Consider the following 8432-nt stretch of genomic DNA (forward strand, 5'->3'; position numbering starts at 1 on the left):
CGCATCAAGTTCTCTAGCTCCATAATCTCCCAATATTTGATCCTTAAAGCTCCTTGATTTTTTTTTTTATTTTTTTCTTACTTTTTTTCTGATTTTTTCTCCTCTCAAAGTTTATTTCTGGACTCCCTATTTATAGATAAATTTTTTATAATTTTTTGGTAGAAAAAAGAGTCCTAAAACTCATAGAAATCGTATAAAAACTCTTAGAAATTTTTCTGACCATCGGATCAGGCTTGGATCGCTCAGATCAGCCCAAAAATCAGCCTTTTACTTCTTATCAGGGTTGGATTCAACCACAGCCGTCCGATCGTGCTTCAGATTAAATTCTGGCCATTGGATCGCACAGTTTTCTTCCTTAACACAGTCGGAGATGCTGACAGCCGTTGGATCAAAGATCGGATGGAATCTGGATCATCGATTAGTGCATTTAATCTCCTATTAAAAATTGAGAACTACCACAGTCGTCGGATCGGATGATAGATTGAATTTCAACCGTCCGATAGTGTAAAACCTTTCGCTTCGCCTGTGGATCGTGAACTATTTTTGTGGACCGTACCCTGATTTCGTGGACTGGCCGACCAGTCCATCGTGCACCGGAGGCTATTTTCTTTATTTTTTAGGATATTTTGGCTTCGTTTTTGCTCTGATTTTTGTCTGAAAATTTGAAAAAAATATACATTAAATTCTTCAAAAATTCTACATTATTTTGATACTTAAATTACTCAATTAAATTAACATCTATTTTTTATAAATATATTCTAATTTCATAAAATTTTTTAAAATTATTTATTTTTTAAAAAAATTCAATAAATTCATGAAATTAAGTTTTTAAGAAGATGTTAGCACCAAAAATTATCAAAAATATCTTCAATAAATATAAAAATACACTACTTATCACACCTCTCAACTTGAACTTTGCTCGTCTTCTAGTAAAGAAAGAATTTAGATTTAAGTATCTTTTAACTTAAAATCTTAAATTTCATCAGATAATTTTAAAAAGGCCACTGATATACAGTAGAGCGTGAGTGAGGTATGTCATTAGAGTATATAAGAGTTAAACTAAAAATATTAATTTTTTTTTTGAACTTTTTCTAAATTATTTCTACCTTTATCTCTAAATCGTTAACTTGCTTATGTACAAGTATATTGTTACTTCCATCCTTCATTTATTGAACTCTTTTTTTTTAGCATTGTACCGCTATTGAGTGTCTTAAACCCTTAAGCTTTATGTTTAACTCATGTAGCGAGTTTTCAGCCAATGACTCCCAAATCAGATAACTTTAGGGCACTAGGTATAGAATATCCCTCGAACCTACTTGTTCGAATCAAACAGGCTACGAGTTAAAACTAGCTTTACAACCAAGTTTCTTTACCCTTCATATCTTTTGACGTGAAACTCAATGCTTGCTTAGGCAAAGAGGCTTGGTTACTCAGTATGAAGTAATTGAAAACTTCTTCTTTTATATATATATAATATAAAGAAACGTATAGTTACCCTACACAAGTCTATAAAAAGTTAACTCTTCTTTGATGCTGGTAGAAAAAATTTAGAAATGCTCAAAGAAAACTGTTTAAGTTTTAAACTTAACTCTTTATTGAGTTTTCTTAATACTTGATCCCTCGATATCTCATAAACTCTCTGGTCTGCACATCAATTTTTTTTAAAAAATATTTAGTTTAACTCAAGATATTTTCTACTTAAGACCATTATATGACTCATTCTCCTGATAATTAACAATTCTTCCTTTATAATTAGATCTAGGTATAACTTAAGTACTAGTCAGGATTTTAAGAGATTTAGATCTATATACTCGATGTGCTGAGGAAGTGTTTCTGGATCTCCTATTGTTGTCTCTTTTTTTTTTAAGCAGAGATTCAATCAGTATCATGAGGGATTCAATAATTAATTTTCAGTTTAGCTGAGTATAATGATCACTAGGTGTGGATACCTCATTATTATCAACTTCGGATATCTTCTCCAGTTCCTCAGACTTGAATGTTCTCAACTGATTGAACTGACCTTTAAGTTCTAGACCATTCTAAGCTCTAGGATCATCCTCTAGTTGGCTTGATAATTTACCCTCTTCTAGTTTACTAACCGCTATAGTTGATTGGCCCAATTATTTAATTAATTGGCCAGTAGTTTGTATGAAATTATTGAAGGTATTTTTAATATTTGAGGTTGATTGCGCTAAGATATCTAGACTCTTTTCTAATGTGTTGACTCCTTCCTCAGGATCTAAACCTGATTGATCATTCAGTGTTTGGTTGGGCCATAGATAGGGTTAATAAAAATTATGGGCTCCTAATATTGTATCTTGTGACCATATAAAATTGAGATGATTTTCAGACCCTGGGTCATAGATTGGTGCATAAGGTTCATTTATGTAGCTTTCATTGAATGCACTCTCCTGTATGAGCTCAGTTTGGGTTGGGTTCATCAAATAAGGACACTCCTTTACAACATGATCTGGTACATCACATCCAATGCACATGGGTGCTAGCACTTGATTAAATTGGATATGTCTTTTGAATTCTAAGACTTCAATTTTATTGGTCAAAGTTACAACTCTAGTATCTTCAAACTTCCTTGAATAAATATATGCATTTTCAATTACAGTGAATGTAGGATGCATGTTAATCATTTGAGAACTAATTATAAAATTGTTAGTCGAGAATCTAATTCTAGACGGTTGGACAGAGCTAATCGAATAACATAGGTCCAACAGAGTTCTAGGTTGTCTATTGGAATCCATTTCTTCCTTAGTAACCTTATAGGCTTGTAGGTTTTAGATTGTGTCAGACAATTTTCATTTTGTCCCAGTAGAATTTTTTTAAATTTTTTAAATTTTTTTTAATTTTTAATATATGAGAGAAAAAGAGGAGAAGAAGAAGAGTTTTAGAAATAAGAGTCCTAAGGAGTCCTAAATCTAGAGACGTTAGAGAAGAGTATTTTAATTAGGGTTAAAGTTTGTAGGTTAGTAATCACATTATACAATCAATCCTAGCTAAGGATAATCCTAGATCTAGATAGCTCCTAACTACCAAAGTCGTCTTTAAGCACTCCAGGTAAAAACTAGCCATTCAACTGGCCAGATAAGTATAAGGTTGGTGGGGGTCCCCCATTGCTTTCTTTAGACACAAACTAAGTTGGTCAGGTAAGCGAACGAAACTAATTAAATAACCATCTTCCTTCAGAACGTAGTCTCTGAATCACTTTTCTAGACACCAGTCAAACTGACTAACCCTAACCCAGTTTTACTCTTAGGATCCCTTGTCCTATTGAGCTCGAAAGTCCTTTGGGGCCAACATCTAATTGATTTTAAGTTAAAGTTTAGGTCAATACAATATGTAGGATGGTGGTTTGTGGGCTAAGGAAGGGTGATGAAATTTTTACTTTATCTTGTTTAGGGTTTGTGCCCTTATGATTTTTATGAAATTATACAATGCAAGAAGAAAAGATGATCAGATTTGGTAGTTAGTCAAGAGTAAATTGATTTGTTTCACTTTTTAGATTTTGTGATTAAGTATCTAATTCTTTAAGTAGATTATGAGATGTCAATGTAGAGATTTTTTTTTTTTAAGAAAGTAAGTTTGACTAAGAAACTAAGCAAGTTAAAAAAAAAATTAAAAATTTTTTTTTTTAAAAAAAATAATCGTGCCTGGATCTCCGACAACGGCGCCAAAATTTGATCGATGTCGTAGGCGGTCAAGAATAAAAACTAACTTAAACTATATAGATAGGGTGAGTAGGGATCGTTTCCATGGAGATCTAGGGCGATTATCTTTTTTTAAAAAAAAAAATAAAAGAAAATTGATTGTAGAAGGATTTAAAAAAAAATATAATAGTAAAAAATTAAAAGTATAAATTAATTTATGAAAAAAAATAATCCAAAAAAATAATCCAAAAATTTTGAATCCACCGTGTAAATTAGATTTATTTTTTTTTCTTATATTACAATATTAATTCTTGTAATTAAAATATTAGCATAGCTTATCTCTAAAAGGTATGGACTGTATCAGTAGATCACAGCTCATCCTGTTAGAGTATAAACTATCTAAATTTAATTATAAGATCTAAGATTTAATCTCATATACTACGATCTATCTCTTCAAAGTACGTATCGTATCCAGGGATCACGGCACGTCAATAGAGAGTATAGGTCGTATAGGCTAGATCAATACCTCAAAAAAAATAAAAAGATATAAAATAAAAGTATAATTTTATTATATAAAAATTAAATATAAAAAAAATAAAAATCTATTTACATGCTTCATCATATTCCTGGATTGAAGGGATTTAGCCACGCATCAAGCTCTCTAGCTCCATAATCTCGCAATATTTGATCCCTAAAGCTCCTTGATTTTTTTTCTCTAATTTTTTCTTATTTTTTCTCTGATTTTTTCTCCTCCCAAAGCTTATTTCTGGACCTCCTATTTATAGATGAATTTTTCATAATTTTTTGATAGAAAAAGGAGTCCTAAAACCTTTAGAAATCATATAAAAACTCTTAGAAATTTTTCTGACCATCGGATCAGGCTTGAACCGCTCAGATCAGCCCAAAAATCAGCCTTTTACTCCTTATCAGGGTCGGATTCAACCACAACCATCTGATCGCGCTTCAGATTGAATTCTGGCCATTGGGTCGTGCAGTTTTCTTTCTTAACACAGTTGGAGATGCTGACAGCCATTGGATCAAAGGTCGGATGGAATCTGGACCGTCGATCAATGCATTTAATTTTCTATTAAAAATTGAAAACTATCACAGCCGTCGGATCGGATGATAGATTGAATTTCGATGGGTCCACCATTTATCGGAGGCTATTTTCTTTATTTTTTAGGATATTTTGACTTCATTTTTGCTTCGATTTTTATCTGAAAAATTAAAAAAAATATGTATTAAATTTTTAAAAAATTTTACATTATTTTGATGCTTAAATTACTCAATTAAATTAACATCTATTTTTTATAAATATATTCTAATTTTATATATTTCTCTAAAATTTTTTATTTTTCAAAAAAATTCAATAAATTTATAAAATTAAATTTTTAAGAAGATGTTAGCACCAAAAATTATTAAAAATATCTTCAATAAATATAAAAATATACTACTTACCATAATTTCCATCCATATATCTATAATATTAACATAAAGAAGGCTATTGATTATTAGCTATACATGAAACTGCCTTCATATCTTGCAAACCTTATTATTTTCCATTCTATAACTATTTAGACTTATGCAAATAAAACATATGCATTTAATTATATTATACTTGTTGTGGCTAAGGGTTTATAGTTCAGCATGTGAGATATTATCCGCTCTGACCTACGACCTGTAGTCCAGGGGCTATGGACTGTTTTAAGGCTGATAGTTTCGTCCTTCAAAAGTCAGTCCTCCTCCTATATAAATTAGAATCCCTGTTGACTCACAAGCAATACCGGACTAATAATGTCCTTCTTTCTATAATATAACATAACCTCTCAATCAAGAGAGAATCTGTGTACTCCTATCGACTGGTATTTGAATGGGAGGAGCCCCATAGTTTGTAAAGGATGGTGCCCTTTTTTTAGCACCACTGTTGTGGCCAAGAACTCATATCTCAGTAAGTGAGGTATTGTCCATTTCGACCTATGGTCTGCAGCTCGAAAGTTGTATGGACTGTTTTAGACCTCACGATTTTGTCCTTCAAAAGATGCATCATATGAGAAGAATGATCTCCTCCTGTATAAGTCAGTCTTTCTTGATTCATAACCAATGTGAAACTAATGATGTCCTCTCTTTTGTACCATAACAATACTAAATCTGACTTATTGCTCCAATCCATCTGAAATTGATAACTTTTATTAGTGTGATATTTTCAAATATAATTATAATATGATTGTATTTTTTAATATATCCGTAGAATCTAATGTACCTAGTTTTAAATAAAATAGCAAGAGGAGAGCACCAACAAAAAGAATTAGAATCATGGCTGTCCATTTCCGCGCACATATTCGTTACCTGCGGAGCACTAGATGCGTTATTATTGCAACGGGGAAACTAGAATAGTACGTATCATTTTACTAGCCCTGGTTCAACGAGAGAGACAAGATAGAATATTTAACCATTCTCCCACCACATGGATTTATTTGAAATGCCATAAATATCTCCTCAGATATCCATGCAATATGTTTTTGTTGAAAAAAATTAATAAAAAATATCTAATTAAATTTAAACTTAAAAATAATTATTTATTTAAATTTTAAATAAAAAAAAATTATTTAAAAAATAACTTAAAGTAACTATCCAGATGAAATGATCCAATTATCTTTATAGTTGTAAAGCAACACTATACTATTATGAAGTAATACTACACTATGATAAAGTAATACTATATTATTATAAAATAATACTATAATAAAAAAATATTACATTATGATAATATAATATTATTTTATTAGAAAAAAATATTATACTAATATAATATAATAAAATAATATGATATTATTATAAAAGAATACTACACTAATATAATATAATACTACCTTATTGTAAAGGAATACTATACTAATATAATACAGTAAAGCAATACTATATTATTATAAAGGAATACTATATTAATATAATGTAATACTATTTTATTGTAAAAAAATATTGTACTATGATAATGTAATTCTATACTATTTTAAAGGTATAAGGATAATTTCAATTAAAAATAGATAGTTACTTTTAATTTATGTTTGGAATGTACATGTATTTTTATAAAAAAAATTATTTGAGAAGATATTTTTAAGTTGAAAATAAAGTTAAAGATTTATCTTTAATTTTTTATTTTTATAATATAAAAAAATTATAAATTTGTCATGCTATTCATCTCACCTGACGCATGGCAGGAGGTGGCTTTTAGAGATTAAAAATATGTAATTATATTGTGGAAGGACCTCCAATAAACTATGGCAAGAAAAAATAGTCTGATAGGATAAATGTACGCCTTCTTTTGCAACCTATACTCCATATCCGATTGTTTCGTCCAAGCGATGGGAGATGCGTGCTAAACAACACCCAATGCCTTGCATCCAATCCAAACCCTAACAATGCGTTTGCTGGCAATCTATCCAGATTGCTGGTAGGACTATTTATAATTCAGTTTCAGAACGAAAATTGACTCAGATCGAACCAAAAAATTGAATCGAAATTGAAATTGACTCAGATCGAACCAAAATTGAATCGAAAACTAAAGTCATAATTTAAATTTATATTATTTAATATGATGACAACTCATTGGTTATATGGATAGATGATTAGATATTTAGATTTGATTTATTATTATAATTTGCTGTGATGCTTGATTGCTTGTTTGTATTATAGATGATATGATTTTTGATATGTTATATTTTATTTATTATCGATTTATCATTTATCAATTATCAAAATATCATTACTCATCAATTGTTGATTTTTAATGTAAGAAATTATCAATTAATAAATTCAACAGATCTTGAATTTAATCAAATATAATGTAATAAATTAACAATGAATTTACAATAATTATTTGAATATATTATATCAAAAATAGATAATTAAAAATAAAAAATTTAAAAAAAAATTGAATAATCGAATCGAACCGAAATTCTCGATTCGATTTCGATTCGATTCCTCTCTTATTCGGGTCGATTTTCGGTTTTTATTTTTTTGTTATTCAATTTTTGAGTCGGATCGGTTTGGATTGGGTCGGATCGGTTAAAATCGAATGAATAGCCCTAATTGCTGGCAATTTAAAGAGGTCCCACCAGATTACCATGTTTGGTATGCTTTTTCGATTGGTAATATAGATTATCTGTCATGAGATAATCTGGATTACCAAGGAGAGGACTGGCTATCCAACTTATCACTACTTTGATAATCTTATAATAAAATTTCTAAACAAAACTGCCCTCTCCCTCCCCATCGTCGTCCTTCCCATCGCCACCATCCATCCCATGGTCTTCTTCCTCACGATGGGCAGCAGAAAGAGAGGGGGTTAAAATCGGCTCCCTCCTCTACAAAATCTTACCGACGACAGTCAGACACTAATCGATCAACGGGCCACCTCGTCTTCTTGACGGCAGTCGCCGGCAATCAAAAGGAAACCGTCGGTCTATTGAAATCCAACGATCTCAAAGAGATGACTGTGCATGGAAAGAGGAGATAGCTGATCGGACATCTCTTTCCTGATCCTCGCCACCTTCTTCCACCGACACGACCTCCGATAGGGTGGTTGAGGGCCACGGTGCAGGTGGGTGAGGAGAGCGATGAAGATGGCTATCGGGGGCTCAGGATGCGGGTTCGCTGGAGGGCCAAGGGGTGATGTGAGAGGGTGGAAGGAGGCACGGTAGCCGAAGGTGCGATGGCTGAGGGGCGATGCCAGACGACCGGGGTAGGGGGAGGGGTGTTCGGGGTGCACGGAGG

Source organism: Elaeis guineensis, chromosome 2 (genome assembly GCF_000442705.2).
Source record: "Elaeis guineensis isolate ETL-2024a chromosome 2, EG11, whole genome shotgun sequence".
NCBI classification, from domain to species: domain Eukaryota; kingdom Viridiplantae; phylum Streptophyta; class Magnoliopsida; order Arecales; family Arecaceae; genus Elaeis; species Elaeis guineensis.